Source organism: Lactuca virosa, chromosome 3 (genome assembly GCF_052849685.1).
Source record: "Lactuca virosa cultivar CGN04683 chromosome 3, Lactuca_virosa_CGN04683_v6, whole genome shotgun sequence".
Classification (NCBI taxonomy): domain Eukaryota; kingdom Viridiplantae; phylum Streptophyta; class Magnoliopsida; order Asterales; family Asteraceae; genus Lactuca; species Lactuca virosa.
The window spans coordinates 389,484,785-389,503,918 of NC_136428.1; positions in this window are offsets into that span (position 1 = coordinate 389,484,785).

Genomic DNA, 19,134 nt, shown 5'->3' on the forward strand with positions numbered 1-19,134 from the left:
AACGATACAAGTATGGTAGATACTTGTACACCTCAGACAAGAACAGATAACCAACTATCAACTTTTAGGGAAAATATAGGATTTTCCCGGGATAACTAAACCGTTCAAAAACGGACTGTTTAACAAATAACTAATGGATAATCAAACATCTTTCATAAGAAAATATAGGATTTTCTTGGGAAACACTTTTCAAAGGAGCAAAGAAACACTCTTTCACCAGAACTAAATACTTATGAACTCACCAGCTTTATGCTGATACTCTTTCAAACTGCTTGTATTATCAGGGCAGCAATAGACAGGTACTTTTATCAACTTTTGGAGAAGACGGAGCATTTGGAGTCACGTATTTTACTTTTGTTATATACTCTTATGTACAAACTATGTTTTCAAACAGATGTAAATAATCATATTGTAATGTAATGGTTGTGTTTACTTTGCTTACTATGATACAACTATTGTGATACTACGCATGATGTCACCCGCCCCCGGACGTTTCCGCCGTCCGTTCTGACGGTTCGGGGGTGTGACAGATTGGTATCAGAGCTATTGTTTATAGTGAACTAAGTATACCGAACCTTACATGGTATACAACTATAAACACTATGGGGCTGAAGGGCTCTGAACTAAAAGTATACTTTTAAAATATAAGTATTTTTACAAAAAGTATACAAGTATACCTACATACGAGAAACAGATTCATGTGTAGAACAAAACAAAAGTATTTGGATGTTGAACACTGCGGTTAAACCTGGGCAGTTATGTAATCATGTCTAGTGTCAATATAGCCTGATCAACTATATTCATTCGAGACATGACCAACATGTGCTTGGGAGTGACTGTGGTGTTGCAGCAGGCCTAAAACTTACCAAGTAACCATACAACAAGATGTCGGTAAAACAAAACAGACAACTTAAAATACTATAGGAGTGTTTTACTCAGAGTCACATATACTGTAGAGACTCGTTCCAAGTGTTGCTACTCAGTCTTTCTTAGCGATAGTTTTACTTGCGTTAGTAATCCTTTCTTGTTTACCGCTTGGTAGAACACTTTATCTATCATATAGAGATATACCTTGTTTCATATCTCTTGATTCAAAAGTCTGAGGGGCTTATCATTTTCTTCTTCCTGATATAGTACAAGATGCCTCCAAAGAAAAGACCCAACATAAAGAACAACAATCCTCCAACAGATCCAGCTCCTCCACCTCCTCAGTTCGACCCCGCTATGTTTCAGGCAGCTGTTACTGCTGCTGTGGCTGCCGCGATGTCACAGATAAATCCTGGTGGATCTGGCGGGCCAGGAGGTGGTACTCATCCCCAAATTCATGAAGGTAGTTAGGGACACCAGAAGGAGTGCTCCTATAAAGACTTCATGAATGAAAAACCCACACCCTTCGACCACAATGGAGGTGTTATTGCCCTGACTCGATGGTTCGAAAAGATCGAGTCTATCTTCGAAATTTGCTCTTGTCCCGAAGTCAGCAAGGTGAAATTCGCCGCTTGCACTTTCACCAACAGAGCACTGACCTGGTGGAATGGTCGGGTCAAATCCCTAACCCTATCGATAGCCAATGATATGGGGTGGGAGAGCTTAAAAGAGCTCATGCTTGTTGAGTACTGCCTACGGGGCGAGATGCAGAAACTAGAGCACGAGCTATGGAACTTGAAGATGAAGGGTTCCGGCATTGCTGCCTACACTTCCAGATTTGAAGATCTAGCCCTTCTTTTCCCGAGTATGGTCACCCCGGAAAGCAAAACGATTGAGAGATACATTTGGGGACTGACACAACCAACCAAAGGAAATGTCTTGGCTGCTCGGCCAGCTACATTTGATAGCGCCAAGTGTCTGGCACAGAATCTGATCGATCATGGAGTCGATCTTGATGAGTTGACAGCTATTTCTGAACAACAGAAGGAGGGTAGTGGGAAGAAGAGATTTTGGGACAAGCACAAGGGACATCCCTCTCGGGAGCCCTCCAAGAAACAACAAACTGTGGCAGTCCACGCTGCTACTACCCCTGCTACAGTCCCCATTACCCCAACAAACCCCAGTCGCTATGCTGGGAAGTTACCTCTATGCAACAAGTGCAACTATCATCATCAGGAACAGTGTCGGGAGATGTCGTGCAACAACTGTGGCAAGAAGGGCCACACAGCTCGAGGCTGCAAGGCACCAGTCCAACCCACTAACCTGCAGAAATGCAGGAGTTATCCAGTCAGCTCAATGAGCTGCTCAGTAAAGGATTCATCAGACCGAGTTCCTCACCCTGGGGAGCCCCGATCTTGTTCGTCAAAAAGAAGGATGGATCCTTTCGGATGTGTATTGATTATCGAGAACTGAACAAGATCACTGTCAAAAACCGTTACCCCCTTCCCCGAATCGACGACCTCTTTGATCAACTTCAAGGAGCCAACTACTTCTCCAAAATATACCTAAGATCAGGGCACCATCAGCTGCGAGTCCATGAGAGTGATGTTCCTAATACAACATTTCGGACTCGGTATGGTCAGTACGAATTTGTAGTAATGCCCTTCGGTCTAACCAACGCACCGGCAATATTCATGGACCTGATGAATCGGGTGTACCGTCCTTTCCTAGACAAGTTCGTCATCGTGTTCATCTACGATATACTTGTCTATTCCAGAAGCGAGGAAGATCACAAACAACACTTGAGATTAGTGCTGGAAACTCTAAGGGTGGAGAAGCTTTATGCGAAATTCTCCAAGTGCGAATTCTGGATTCGAAAAGTAATCTTCCTAGGTCACGTGGTAAGTGAGGAAGGCATACACGTGGATCCCTCAAAAATCAAAGCGATAGAGAATTGGTCAGCACCGAAGACGCCCACAGAAATTCGTCAATTCTTAGCCCTCGCTGGCTATTATCGCAGGTTTATCCAAAATTTCTCCAGAATTGCCAAACCCTTGACCACTCTGACTCAGAAAGGCATACCCTTTTGTTGGAGTGAAAAGCAAGACACTACGTTCCAAACATTGAAGCGGACCCTATGCAACGCACCTATCTTGTATCTGCCAGAAGGGATGGAGGACTACGTTGTCTACTGTGATACATCCAATCAGGGCCTAGGCTGTGTGCTCATGCAGCGGGGAAAAGTCATTGCTTATGTCTCAAGACAGCTGAAAGCACACGAAGTCAACTACACAACGTACGACCTGGAATTGGGAGCAGTGGTCTTCGCATTGAAGATATGGAGACATTATCTCTACGGAACGAAGTACACTATCTTCACTGACCATAAGAGCCTGCATCATATTTTCGATCAAAAGGAATAGAACATGAGACAATGGTGATGGGTTGAGCTACTCAGCGATTACGAGTGTGAAATACGCTACCATCCCGGCAAGGCCAATGTGGTGGCAGATGCCCTCAGCCGGAAGGAGTGCTCAGGTCGTAGAGTGAAGGCACTGACCATGACTATCCATTCCCATTTATCCGCGCAAATCAAGGAGGCTCAGCTGGAAGCCTTAAAACCAGAGAACATGTCGGATGAAGCCTTGAGAGGAATGGAGAAGAACCTAGAGATCAAGGGAGAAGGAGCCTATTATTTCATGAATCGGATCTGGACCCCAAAGTTCGGAGGGTACAGAGAGGTTGTCATGAACGAAGCTCACAAGACCAGATACTCCATTCATCCAGGATCAGACAATATGTACCTTGATCTCAAGAAACTGTATTGGTGGCCAAACATGAACGCAGAGATCGCTACCTTTGTGGGCAAGTGTCTGACTTGCGCCAAAGTGAAGATCGAATACCAGAAGCCCTCAGGTTTGCTTCAGCAGCCGGAGATACCTGAGTGGAAGTGGGAAAGGATTACAATGGATTTCATCACAAAGTTGCCCAAGTCTCCGAGTGGACACGACACCATCTGGGTAATTGTCGACCGACTGACTAAATCTGCCCACTTCCTGCCGATCAAGGAAAACTTCAAAATGGAGAGACTCACACGAATCTACATCCAAGAGATAGTCCGACTGCACGGTGTGTCTGTGTCCATTATCTCCGATCGAGATAGCAGGTTCACCTCGAGATTTTGGCAGTCCCTGCATAAAGCTCTTGGAACTAAGCTGGATATGAGCACAGCTTACCATCCTCAGACAGATGGGCAGAGTGAGAGAACCATCCAGACCTTGGAAGACATGTTGAGAGCATGTGTCATTGACTTCGGAAAATCATGGGACACCCATTTGCCCTTGGTCGAGTTTTCCTACAACAACAGTTACCATACCAGCATCAAGATTGCGCCATTCGAAGCCCTCTATGGCCACAAGTGTAGATCCTCTCTATGTTGGGCTGAGGTGGGCGACACACAGTTAGCCAAGGGGCAAGTCCCTGACAGCACTCTCACTGGTCCAGAAATCATCCGTGAAACCACAGAAAAGATCATACAAATCAGAGAACGACTGAAAGCCTCACGAGACCGACAAAAGAGCTACGCCGATAAACGACGAAAACCCTTGGAGTTCCAGATTGGAGACCGTGTCCTGCTAAAAGTCTCACCCTGGAAAGGCATGATACGCTTTGGAAAGAGTGGAAAGCTAAACCCAAGATACATAGGACCCTTTGAGATCCTCGCTAGGATCGGTCCCGTAGCCTACAAACTTCGTCCACCCCGAGAACTTAACAACATTCATCCTGTCTTCCACGTTTCGAATCTTAAGAAATGCTTATCCGACGAAACCCTTGTGGTCCCTCTCGATGAGATTGAAATCAACGAGAACCTAAACTTTGTGGAAGAACCGGTCGAAATTATGGATAGAGAAATCAAACGAACGAAACAAAGTCGCATACCGATAATGAAGGTTCGTTGGAATGCCAAGCGGGGGCCTGAATTCACTTGGGAGCGCGAAGATCAGATGAAACAGAAGTATCCGCATCTCTTTCCTAATTCATAATTTGTATTCTATGTTTGAATTTCGGGATGAAATTCCCTCTAACGGGGGGATGATGTGACAACCCGAAATTTCTTTCGTCTAAACTGTTAAAAATAAATCAATTCAGAATTTATTTCTGCTCTTGTCAGCATTATCTCGGGTCTAATTAAATATTTTGAACTCAGTACAATCGAAGTTTGGGTCCAAGAACGAGTTTTTCCAAGTCAAGCATAGCATCTGAGCCAAACACCCCTTCAAGAGGAGTGTACGGCCGCAAACTCGAGTTTACGGTCGTATACCCCCCACCCCACCCCTTGGCCGGAAACTCACCCCTATATAAGGGATGAGTGGCCTTTATTTCAAACTTTAAGCACTCAAGGGACTTTCTCTCTCTACTCTCTCTCTACAATTTTCGAGTTTTGCTCAAGGATCTTCAAAATGTAAGTGATTCTTCACATCTATTGTGTTTCAATCCCTTTTCTAGTGATGAATCCATGTTTTATCTCATAAATTTCATCTTTTTCTAGATTTTCTCTCTCACCAAGAACATCAAGAACACACACTAGTTCTTGGTGGCTAAAAACCTCATTTCAAGCCTCCTAAGAGTAAGTATCTACCCCCTATGCTTTATATCTACTAGAAATCATTGATTATCACCTAAAAATCGACCCAAATCAAGAACACAAAAGAAGTTTACGGCCGTACACCCTTCAATGGCCTCCATTTTTGGTAGATTATTGGCCTTAAACTCTTCCTTGAGCTGGGCACAAGGCTTAGAACACTTCGAAGAGGCTAGAAAGGACCTTGAAACATCGAAAATCACACCTTTCACCAAGTGTTTGTTGGGTTTTGAGCATTCTAACACTCTTAAGGTGTACATGCAACCCTAATAACCTTGGATCTATGTTTTCTCTAAAATACATGCAAATAAGAATTTCCAAGGTTTTCATCCTACCTAGCATAGCATGCAAACTAGAATCATAATATACTAGAAGAATGACATACCTTTTGATAGTGATTGATTGCTTGGAGTTTGAGAGTCTAGCACCAATAGTGTGAATGCCTCAAGTGGAATCACAAATCACCACAAACCTTGGAACCTTGAGAGAATAATATATATGCTCTAGAAATTAGGCCACCACTCTTGTTCACACACAACTAGTGTCATTTCAAGCATCATAAGCTCCTTTATATAGTGTGGAGGATTAGGGTTACATCCATGTAAACCCTACATGACTCTTCCTTTCCAAGGATCCATGGGTTAAAAGCTCCATGGACTATCCATGGATTCCCATCCTTGCCAAGCCCATTCCAAATGAGTATTAGCCCACACTACATAAAATACAAGAGCCCATATTTAATTAGTCACCTTTTTGATCACCAAATTAATTCTAAATTAATTTATGACCAATACAAATTAAATAATATGATTTAATATTAATATATTATAACTTATAATATATTAATAAAGCATGAACATACTATTCTCAAAAGATTATCCAAACAAATTGTTCGGGTGAAGTGCAACCCAAATGGACCATGCCGGGTCGGGTCAAGTACATCTCAAATATTGTTATGGACTTAGACACCTTATCCAACAGTGTTTACGGCCGTAAACTCATGGGCCATAAAACCATAGGCCATAAACCCATGGGCCGTAAACCCATGGACCGCAAGCACTTGGGCCGCAAACTCGTGGGCCGTAAAACCTGTTGGGCCGCAAACCCCTGACCGTACACTCCTGATTACAGCCACAAACTCCCCATCTTCAATCGCGTGTGATTCTAACACTTAGTTTCAAGTGTTTCCTAGTCCCTAAGGTGGTTTCCTTCCATAAAAAATAGTGTCATGTCATCATCTAATACATATATGTGTTACCATATATTAATAGGATCCACTTGCGTACAAAACATCAGTTGACACTCAACATCCACACCGACCTTACGCTCGGATCTTACGTCAAACTGTGAGTTCATACCCCTACACTTTTCCGAGTTTTCCATGTTTTCAAGGGGGGGAATACAAGCAAAAGTACAAGGAAACTTGTGCTCAAAATATATTATTTTGCTTAAGATAACTATATGTTTAAATTGCTTTTAACACCGAAAATAGTTTTACAAAACGATTAAGAAATCAACTCGTAGAAACAGTTTTCAAAACTAAAGCAACGAATTCATGAATCATATCGTAAAATGTGTTATTTTATAAAGGATTCATACAAATCTTAAACAGGATTATCAGTATTATTACATACAAATTGTTAGTCTAAAGTTGGAGACACGTCCTTGGTAACACCCCCATAGAAACTGGGTGTAGGATTAGCACTTGTAACCAGAATCTCTTGTAGGGAGAACGTGACTATTGTGTATAGATCCATACGGGACTGACAATCCCGCACCTCGCTGCTAGCTACAGTCGGACCGGCAGGTCTACGGGTGACAAAGTCATAAAAAGATATTGGCCCCGTTACGTGCCATATCAAGTCTAAGTACGGTTATGACACTCGCAACCTAGATAACAGTAACTTACATTTGTAATAATGAAACAAGTGAACTAACCTCAAAGTAATAACCGATTCGATTACTAGAGGGTATTAATAACACCCTTAGGATTAGTTCACCACTTATTTATTAGTTTTATTTATGTAATAAGGCTAATACACCTCTGTAACATCCCGAAATTCAGGTATATTTATTTAACCCTTCTTCTTTTCCAAGTTGTCAAGTTTAACCCTTAAAGGAAATATTACGGAAAATGAGTACGCTAGGCGTACTAAAGAGTACGCTGCGCGTACTCATGCGCTTAAGTTGGACGCAGACTCGCCTAGGTACGCTGGGCGTACCCAGGGTTACGCTGGGCGTAGCGGGCCCAAATGCAAACCCTAATTTGTGGCTTGTACACTATAAAAGGAATGTTAAGGCCTTATCCTCAGCCACCATTTCAGAGAGTGAAACCCTAATAGAGAGCTACCCTTCGTTCCTAGCTTGTGTGTGTGTGTGTTATAAGCTTCAAAGTGCCATTTTAAGATGGTGAAAGAGAAGAAGAGGCCATTTTAGGAGCTAAAAGTTGGTGGACAAGAGTAGATCTGAGTTCTACAGAGGTTGGAGCTTCTTTCTGAGGTAAAAAGCTCAAAGCTTTCCTTGTCATTTGTGATTTGTGCTTCTTGGACCAATTTTTAGGGTTTTTGGTCCCAAGGTGGAGACTTTATGAGCAAATGGTCTCCATTAGCCTAGATCTGCCATATTTCAGGGTAATATGAGTTGTATGTTCATAAAAATCCAATCTTGGACGTGAATATTGAGCCATGCATGACATCTAGACTTTATGAGGAAGAAGGGAAGGTGTTAGAGTGATTAGGGACCTCTACAGCCATGCAAAGGCTTAAAGGTCTCGACTTTATGGATTAAGTGATCTTAGAGAAGTCAGATCTAGAGTTTGAGTTCATGTCTTAACCGTTTAAGACCAAAATCCAAGAAAGGTTGAAATTGAGACTTACGCTGGGCGTAAATCTCAGTACGCGCAGCGTAAGGGTCTGAGACCCCGATTTTGGGTCGCCGGAGTACGCCCCGCGTACAAGAGCTGGTACGCGTCGTGTACTGCCCCTGTTGACTTTCGTTGACTTTTAGGGTTTTGGTCAACATTTGGACTTTTGGGTCAAGGAGGGGTAAAATGGTCTTTTACCCTTCTATGGGATTGTAGGAAGGGGTGTAATATAGCTTTTGAGAGCCATTATTTATTCGAGAGTACTGTTTATGTGTTTAGGCGGGGGCTAGATCAGTGTTTTCGTGTGCGAGATTATCCGAGATACCCAAGGTGAGTATATGAGATTATGTGCATTGTGTTATATGTATGCTATGTGTTGAACAGAACGGGGCGGAGGGCCCAACGATATAGACCGGACCGAAGGGTCCAACGACACAGACTGGACCGAAGGGTCCGACGAGCTATGACCGGACCAGAGGGTCGAACGAGCTACGGGACTGGAGGGTCCCGCTGAGACACATCGACTGAAGGGTCGTTCTATAGCCTCGAGTGGCGTATATGTTGTATGTGGTATTTTGGGGAACTCACTAAGCATTTATGCTTACTGTGTTGTGTGTTATGTGTTTCAGGTACCAGTGAGGATCGCGGGAAGGCGCCAGCATGATCAGTACACACTCATAGAGATTATGTTGAGATTCTGGGAATTGTTTTGTGATGATGACATTGGATACATTATGCTTTGATATTGTTTTATGATTAAAAGTATGATTTAAAAATGAAAAATTGTTTTGGAAATTTACGTTGTTACAAGTTGGTATGAGAGCCTTGGTTTGAGGGATTCGGATGTACCTTCGGATGTATATTGAACTCAAACTGAGGATTTGAGAAAGTTTTTCATAAAATAAACAATTTTTCTAAGGAAGTAAAAGAATTTGAGGAAAAACAGAAGGAAGCAGTATGTACGATCAGCCAGCGCCCGAACGGTGATTTCACAAAATACCCTTACATTATGTGTTATGAGATATGTTATGATATGTTATGCATGCTAGAGTAGGCTAGGTATTCATATTAGGACTAGAGTGGCCTGATTTGTGATGGCTTAGCCTAGGAAAATTTATGCTGCTATGAGATGCTTGAGAGTGAGTAGGTACCAGTGAGGAGCTGATGAGAGGTCTACCGAAGGGTAGCCTATGCTAGCGAGATATAGAGTACTTGTGACCTGGGATCCTAGGAGGAGGACTTGGGGTGAATACCGATGCGTTGTGGAAGGTAGTATAGGGCCCGTACTACTGGAAACACCGGATCGGTGAGCAGTCCAAGTAAGAATCCTTAGGGTACTAAAGAACAAGTAGGGTTGAGTATCGAGTGCGAGTATACTCGAGCGAATCTCTGATTTCTTTTGTGTTATATTTCAGAGACATCACGGTTGGGACGCGCCACCACCGAGGATGCAGTGGTACCAGTGATGAGGAGATTCGTAGGTTGATTCACAAGGAGGTGGTTGCGGCCATTCGAGCTGAGATACCAGAGATGTTCGGGTCTATCAAGACCACGCTGATCGAGACTTTTGATGAGCGGTACACTGCTCTTACTGATGCTGCTGTTGCTGCGGCCACCGCAGTCGTCGCTGCTGCCAGGCCGCAGGGGGGTGACTCGTTGCTGTACCGAGAGTTCAGCAACACGAAGCCACCAGAGTTTGATGGGACGCAGGACCCGATTGCTGCGATGAGGTGGATTTCCGATATCGAGGGATGCTTCTACACCTACTCGTGTCCGGAGCATCTGAGGGTTCGGTTTGCGCTGAACCAGCTTCGCTTGGGAGCGAAGGACTGGTGGAAGTTTGTGAGGGCAGACTTCACTACGGTAGAGCTTACTGCGGTGACCTGGGAGAGGTTCACCACGATGTTTCGAGATGAGTATGTTCCCATGTGGAGAGGGAACGTCTAGCCCAGGAGTTCTTGTCCCTCAAGCAGGGAACTGAGTCTGTGACGGTGATTACGAGGATGTTTCATGAGAGGGCGCTGTTTTGCCCTGAGCACGTGTCGACTGAGCAGGCATGTATGAGCCGGTACTTGAGCATACTGAGGAGGGATATCCGTGAGTTCGTGGCGAACTCGTCATACCGGACATTTGCTGAGCTCCAGGAAAATCCCCGGAAGAGAGAGATTGAGTTGGAGACTCAGGTCAGGGAGGAGGCCGAGTCATAGAGGAGGGATAGGCGACCGGCACAGGCGCAGCCGGCAGCCAAGCAGGAAAATCCCGCTGATTCGAGATCTCGGGTTCCGAAGGGCCGCACTTATGGGAAGTGTGGCAAGAGCCACGAGGGAGTGTGCAGAGCAGGGGTGTGTTACAAGTGCAGAAAGGAGGGGCATTATGCGAGGGATTGCCCCAAGGGGTTCACAGTTCGCTTTCATTGCAACCAGACCGGCCATCGGAAGGCCGAGTGCCCACAGCTACTACAGGGATTAGCGCAGGGATCTTCACCTACTGCTCGAGCTACTGAGATCCGGCCAGCGAAGGCCGAGGCACCGAAGGCTCGCGGGAGAGCCTTCCAGTTGACAGCGGAGGAGGTCCACGCAGGGCCCGATGTCGTGGCTGGTATGTATTCTTTCATTTATTTATGCTGAGTTATGAGATCTTGTGCTTATATTGTGATATGCGTAGGTACTTTTCTTGTGAGTTCTGTACCTGCTTTGGTGTTATTCGACTCGGGTGCGAGTCGGTCATTTGTGTCTTTAGCGTTTAGTCAGCACATCAGTATCCAGCGGGAGGCGTTGAGTCGACCGCTACGGGTTTCCATAGCTGACAAACGAGCGGTGTATGGTACGGTTGTGATTCGAGGTTGTGTACTCGAGATCTTCGGTGTTGAGCTCCCGATAGATCGGGTCCTGATTGCGATGGGGGATGTGTGTGTCATAGTAGGCATGGATTGGTTGAGCCGTTTTGGGGCTGTTATAGACTGTGAGCGACAATTGGTGACGATACGAGACCCTAGTGGGGGAGTTCTTACGGTCTACGGCGAGGGTACCCGTTCAGGGTCAGCATTCTGTTCGGCTGCTAGAGCGAGGCAGAGTCTACAGCAGGGCTGTAGTGGGTTTGTGGCGTACGTGTTGGACACACGAGTAGCAGCGGAGAGGCCTAGTTCTGTTGATGATGTGCCGATAGTGCGAGAGTTCCCGGACGTTTTCCCCGAGGAGTTTCCGGGTGTGCCTCCCGTGAGGCAAGTGGAGTTTCGCATCGCTTTGGTTCCGGGAGCAGCGCCTATCGCCAAGGCGCCCTATCGCCTTGCCCCACCAGAGATGCAGGAGTTATCCTCACAGCTTCAGGAGCTATTGGGGAAAGGATTTATCAGACCGAGTAGCTCACCTTGGGGAGCGCCGATCCTTTTTGTCAAGAAAAAGGATGGTTCACACCGAATGTGCATTGATTACCGGGAGTTGAACAAGTTAACGGTCAAGAACCATTACCTACTGCCGAGGATCGATGATCTGTTCGATCAGTTGCAGGGGGCATCTTGGTTCTCCAAGATTATGTGCATTGTGTTATATGTATGCTATGTGTTGAACAGACCGGGCCGGAGGGCCCAACGATATAGACCGGACTGAAGGGTCCAACGACACAAACTGGACCGAAGGGTCCGACGAGCTATGATCGGACCAGAGGGTCCAACGAGCTACGGGACTGGAGGGTCCCGCTAAGACACATCGACCAGAGGGTCGTACTATAGCCTCGAGTGGCGTATGTATTGTATGTGGTATTTTGGGGAACTCACTAAGCATTTATGCTTACCGTGTTGTGTGTTATGTGTTTCAGGTAACAGTGAGGATCGCGGGAAGGCGCTGGCATGATTAGTACACACTCATAGAGATTATGTTGAGATTTTGGGAATTGTTTTGTGATGACGACATTGGATACCTTATGTTTTGATATTGTTTTATGATTAAAAGTATGATTTAAAAATGAAAAATTGTTTTGGAAATTTACGTTGTTACAACCTCACAGGGAACAAACAGGGTTTTTCAAGAAAGCTACGTCTAACGATACAAGTATGGTAGATACTTGTACACCTCAGACAAGAACAGATAACCAACTATTAACTTTTAGAGAAAATATAGGATTTTCCCGGGATAACTCAACCTTTCATAAACGGACTGTTTAACAAATAACTAATGGATAATCAAACATCTTTCATAAGAAAATATAGGATTTTCTTGGGAAACACTTTTCAAAGGAGCAAAGAAACACTTTTTCACCAGAACTAAATACTTATGAACTCAACAGTTTTATGCTGATACTCTTTCAAACTGCTTGTATTCTCAGGGCAGCAATAGACAGGTACTTTTATCAACTTTTGGAGAAGACGGAGCATTTGGAGTCATGTCTTTTACTTTTGTTATATACTCTTATGTACAAACTATGTTTTCAAACAGATGTAAATAATCATATTGTAATGTAATGGTTGTGTTTACTTTGCTTACTATGATACAACTGTTGTGATACTACGCATGACGTCACCCGCCCCCGGACGTTTCCGCCATCCGTTCTGACGGTTCGGGGGTGTGACACACCCCTTAGTTACATTTTCATGTCTAGATTAGTAGTTGGGGTAGGATTACTTAGAAAGTGTTTGTATACTAGTAAGGGTATACGAGTGTGAGTTGTTATCGGCAAGAAGCAAGCTAATTGTGTCAGGACTAGCATTGAATACGAGATCGGACTAGTATGAATGGTAGTAGAAGGGCCCTCTTATTTAAGCACTAGGGCCAATTTCGGGTCAAGAAAAGTCGCGAACTTTTGGTGATCTGAGCGTTTCACATTCATAAAAATTCGTTAAATCTCGAATTGTTTCTAATATAATTTCCTTTTTCCGCGGATGCAGATGCTGATGGGTTTTTCAGCATTCTAACACTCCTATGGTGTACATGAAACCCTAGAAACCTTGGATCTATTTTTGACTAAGATACATGCAAATAATTATTTTTCCAAGGTTCTTATCCTAACTAGCATGGCATGGGGTACTTGAATCAAATAAAACTAGTAGAATTACTTACCTTGTAGTAGTAGTTGATTGCTTGGAGTTTGAGAGCCTAGCACCAATAATGTGGATGCCTCAAATGGAACTCACAAATCACCACAAACTTGGAAACTTGAGAGAATAGTCACAAACTTCTTGAAATCGGCCCTCTTAGTTTACACACATCAACTAGTGCAATTTCAAGAACCAAAGCCTCCTTTATATAGTGTGGTGGATTAGGGTTACATCCATGTAAACCCTTATACCCATGTCTTTTCATTTTCATGAGATCCATGGGTTAAAGCTCCATGGAGTATCCATGGACTTTCCATGCAAGCCTAGCCCATTCCAAATAAGCATTAGCCCACACTATATAAATACAAGAGCCCATATTTAATTAGTCATACTTTTGATCTCTAAATTAATTCTAAATTAATTATAGATCAACACTAATTAAATAATATGATTTTATATTAATATATTAGAACTTATAATATATTAATAAATCATAACTCATACTATTCTCAAAAGATTATCCGTAAATTGTTCGGGTGAAGTGCAACCCAAATGGACCATGCCGGGTCGGGTCAAGTACATACCAAATATAGTTATGGACTTAGACACTATCTCCAACAGTCTCCCACTTGGATAAGTCTAATAACTATAGTTGCAAGTATGACTTCAGGAACCGATCAGCAATCGTAGCTCTTAAAACTCTGTTGAACTATGAAGCGCCATTTTAGATAAGTGATCATATCATCCTCTGTTCTAGATATCAGCCGGACAAATACATGGAACATGGTCTTGCTTATTGTCCAGCATTTGTTTCCCGATTTCCGATTTGTTTGACATAGAACTTAACTAAACACATCAATTTAGTTCTGACCGGGCCCGGTACATAGGTCAAAACAAAATCATCGAGGGGCCCAGATATCGCTTCTAATCCTAGAAGGAACAGATAAACTTCGACTCATATGTTTGCTCTACTACTTGTTGAATTACACACAAAAGCACGGTTTATAACATCGAGTTACCAATGCATTTTTCGTGCAATCAATGCATAACCAACTCATAGGCAACAAATCATATCTCTAGGTTTGAAGACTTATATGATATTACCGTCTCACGATCACTCGAGATAAATTCCATGAAGTGATACAAGTGAGCGTGGGTTGAATCCAATACTCAGAACTTATGAGCACTCATGAGTGATGTAGCCCCGCTTTGTCTAACATCTTAAACCTCTACAAGCCAACCCATGACAATCTTAATTCATATCTACTTCCAACATATGACCGACTGTGGAGAGTTTGAATAATATGATATAAACCATAACATAATTATTCTGGAAGTCAAAACATGCAAAAAGAAATAATAGTAAACGATTGACAAGAGATAGCAACACTTTACTCATAAATAACAGCTTTTATTTATCATCAAATGTCAATTACATTTTACAAATTTCAAGATTATCTAACTACTAAAACTAATATCATCCTTAAGCCCAATGCTTCGAGCATGCTGGAGATGCTTAGCCCGAGTCAGTCCCTTCGTGAGGGGATCTGCTGGGTTCTCATCCGATGATACCCTCTTTGCCACGAGGATTCCTTCTTCTATTCGATGTCTAATGAAGTGATATTTTCTGTCATTGTGTCTGGATCTCCCATGATCTCTTGGTTCCTTGGCTAAGGCAACCGCACTATTGCTCTCACAAAAAATCTCCATTGGGTCCTTTATAGCTGGTACAACTCCAAGGTCTCCGATGAAGTTCTTTAGCCATATAGCCTCCTTTGCTGCCTCGCTTGCTGCTATATACTCTGATTCACAAGTGGAATCAGCCACTGTCTCCTGCTTGGAACTTTTCCAAGTAATTGCCCCTCCGTTTAGAGTAAAGACCCAGCCCGACTGAGAGCGGAAATTATCCCTGTCAGTCTGAAAGCTAGCATCACTGTACCCTACAAATCTCAAGTCCTCACTGCCACCGAGGGTAAGGACCCAGTCCTTAGTCCTCCGTAGGTACTTGAGGATATTCTTTACCGCAGTCCAATGTGCATTGCCAGGGTTCCCCTGATACCTGCTAACCATGCTCAAAGCAAAGGCTACATCAGGTCGAGTACACGTCATAGCATACATGATCGATCCTACAACTGAAGCATAAGGTATTCGACTCATTTCTGCTATCTCAGCCTCAGTACTAGGGCTTTGTGTCTTACTGAATCTGGCGTTACTCTGGATGGGTAACTCTCCTTTCTTGGAGTTATGCATGTTGAACCTTTTCAACACTTTGTCCACATAGGTGCTTTGACTAAGTCCAATTAGTCTTTTACTCCTGTTTCTCAAAATCCTTATCCCTAGGATATAGGCAGCTTCTCCAAGGTCCTTCATAGCAAAACACTTCCCAAGCCATGACTTTACTTCCTGCAGGGTTGGGATGTCATTTCCTATGAGTAGTATGTCATCCACATACAGTACCAAAAAGCTGAATATACTCCCACTAGCCTTGATATAGACACAAGATTCATCTTCACTCCTTGAAAAGCCAAATTCTTTGACTTTCTCATCAAAGCAAAGATTCCATCTGCGAGGTGCCTGTTTTAATCCATAAATAGATTTCTCGAGCTTACACACTCTACTGGGGTACTCTGTACTGACAAAACCCTCTAGCTGAACCATGTAAACATCTTCAGCCAACTTTCCATTAAGGAAAGCGGTTTTGACATCCATTTGCCATATTTCATAATCATGAAATGCAGCAATGGCTAACAGAACCCTAATAGACTTAATCTTGGCCACTGGTGAAAAGGTCTCATCATAATCAACTCCCGGAGTTTGAGAATAACCCTTCGAAACCAGTCGTGCCTTATAAGTGTGTACATTACCATCCATGTCGGTCTTCTTCTTGAAGATCCATTTGCACCCAACTATCTTACGATCAGGTACATTTTCAACCAAGTTCCAAACTTGATTGTCATACATGGACTGTATCTCGCTATCCATAGCCTCTTTCCATTTCTCAGCCTCAGGGCCTGCCATGGCTTCCGTGTAGCTGTTAGGCTCATCCAGATTTACCAGTGTGTTATCACTGATAAGTGTCTCACCTTCTGCGGTAATATGAAAACCATAATAATGCTCAGGTGCATTCCTAACTCTGGTGGAACGCCTCAGACGTATAGATTCTTCAGTCGGCTCAACAGGAGTTTCCTCCTCAGGTTGAGGGCTAGGGTTTGAGGTTCCTTCACCACTTGACTCTTGAATTTCCTCAAGGTCAATTTGCCTCCCACTGTCTCCTTGGCTCATGAATTCTCTCTCTCGAAAGAATCCTCTTCTTGCTACAAAGACCACATTATCACTGGGTTTGTAGAAGATGTAACCAAAGGATTTCTATGGGTAGCCGATGAAAATACACCTTTCGCTTTGGGGTTCGAGCTTATCGTGAGTCTCGCGTCTCACGAAAGCCTCGCAACCCCAAATCTTGATGTGTTCTAGATTGGGAACTTTTCCAGTCCACACCTCGTGAGGTGTTTTGGCAACCTTCTTTGTAGGGACTAGATTAAGGATATGGGCGTCAGTCTCTAAGGCATACCCCCAAAATGATATTGGTAGCAAAGCTCGACTCATCATGGAACGAACCATGTCCAACAAGGTCCAATTGCGCCTCTCAGCTACACCATTCAACTGTGGTGTCCTAGGAGGTGTCAATTGTGAGACAATCCCACATTCCTTAAGATAGTCAAGGAACTCAGTACTAAGATACTCACCACCACGATCGGATCGAAGCATCTTAATGTTCCTGCCCAACTGATTCTCCACTTCTTGCTTAAACTCTTTGAATTTCTCAAAGGTTTCTGACTTATGCTTGATTAGGTAGACATATCCATATCTACTAAAATCATCAGTAAAAGTCACATAGAACCGATTAGCATCTCTTATGGCAGTTCTGAAGGGTCCACACACATCCGTGTGTATGAGGTCTAACAAACCTTCACCCCTAGCACAAGTGCCAGTAAAAGGTGACTTTGTCATTTTACCAAGCAAACAAGATTCACAACTATCATCTGACTTTAGGTCAAATGACTCCAAGACTCCATCCTTTTGGAGTTGGCCTATGCGTTTCTTGCTTACATGTCCAAGACGACAATGCCATAAGGATGCTTTATCTAAGCTAGTGGAAGAGTTAATACACAATACATTATTTCCTAGATTATCTACAACAGATACAGTTTCATACACGCCATCACAAGGTAATGCTTTAAAATAAAGAACATTATTAAAGAAAGCATCAATACTACCATTATTATTATCAAAATAAAAGGTAAAACCTTGTTTATACAATGCATGAAAGGAAATAATATTTCTTGCCATTTCTGGCGAATAATAACATTTATTCAAATCTAATGTAAACCCACTATTTAGCACTAAGGAATAAACTCCTATCTTGGTGACAGGTGAAGCTTTCCTGTTTCCCATGATCAAGTTCATCTTTCCTTACTCCACATTCTCACTTCTTTTTAGTCCCTGCAAATCACAACATATGTGAATACCACAACCTGTATCAAGGACCCAAGACTTAGAATGAGGTGAGTTATTAGACAATATAGTGTATATACCTGCATGGTTGGGTTTTACTTTCCCATCCTTCAAATCTTGCTGGTACTTTGGGCAGTTTCGCTTCCAGTGCGACTTTTCATGGCAATAGAAGCATTCAGCCTTATTAGGGTTAGCAGAAGGAGTGAAAAAACCTTTCTTGGTTTTGCTTGAAGAGGAGCCTTCAAGGGTCTTACCCTTGGTACCCTTAGAAGGGTTCTTTCTCTTCTTCCCTTTGCCATGCCCGATTGCCAATACATTGGCCGCAGTTGGAGTAGGAGTAGGAGTAGTAACAACCGACTTACCCTTTAGACCACTTTCGGCGGTCTTCAAGAGTCCTTGAAGTTTGCTGAGGGTGACTTCTTCCTTGTTCATGTGATATGTCATGCGGAATTGATCATAACACGATGGCAAGGAGTGCAAAATGATGTCTATTGCTAACTCCTCAGGGAAGTTCACATTCAGCTTTAGTAAACGGTCCACATACCTTTGCATTTTCTGCATGTGGCCCGTGATGGGTTCACCATCCTTCATTCGGGTTGTTATCATGGAGGAGATTATTTCATATCGCTCTTGACGAGCACTTTGATGGTAGCGGTCCATCAAGTCCTGGCGCATCTCAAAAGGATAATAGTCCTCATAGGACTTTTGGAGTTCGGCTGTCATGGTGGCCATCATGATGCATGCCACTTTTGTAGCATCTCTTTCATGTACCTCATATTCAGCAAGCTCTTCAGGAGTAGCAGTTGGCTCGGGTACCTTCAGCTCCTTGGCGAGAACATATTCTTTGTTCTCATACCGAGTGACCATCCTGATGTTTCTGATCCAATCTGTAAAGTTGGACCCATCAAAGATGACTCTCCCACAAAGATTGATGAGAGAGAAGGAGCTAGTAGGGTTTGAGCCAGAAGCATTGTTATTGGAAGACATCTGAAAAGAAGAGGGAATAGATTAGATTAGATATAGAGATAGTCCTTAACAAAACACCCAAATGTAATATTAAGGTTAGGACCCAACACAATATTTTATAACTTAGAAGAGGGATGTCGTAATCTAAGGTATAAGATATTTGAAGGTAGGTGAATGACGATTCACCAATTTCCACCATGAAAAACGAAATATTTAATTAGGTTTTAATTGGTTTAGAAACTCCTAGATTCTTTG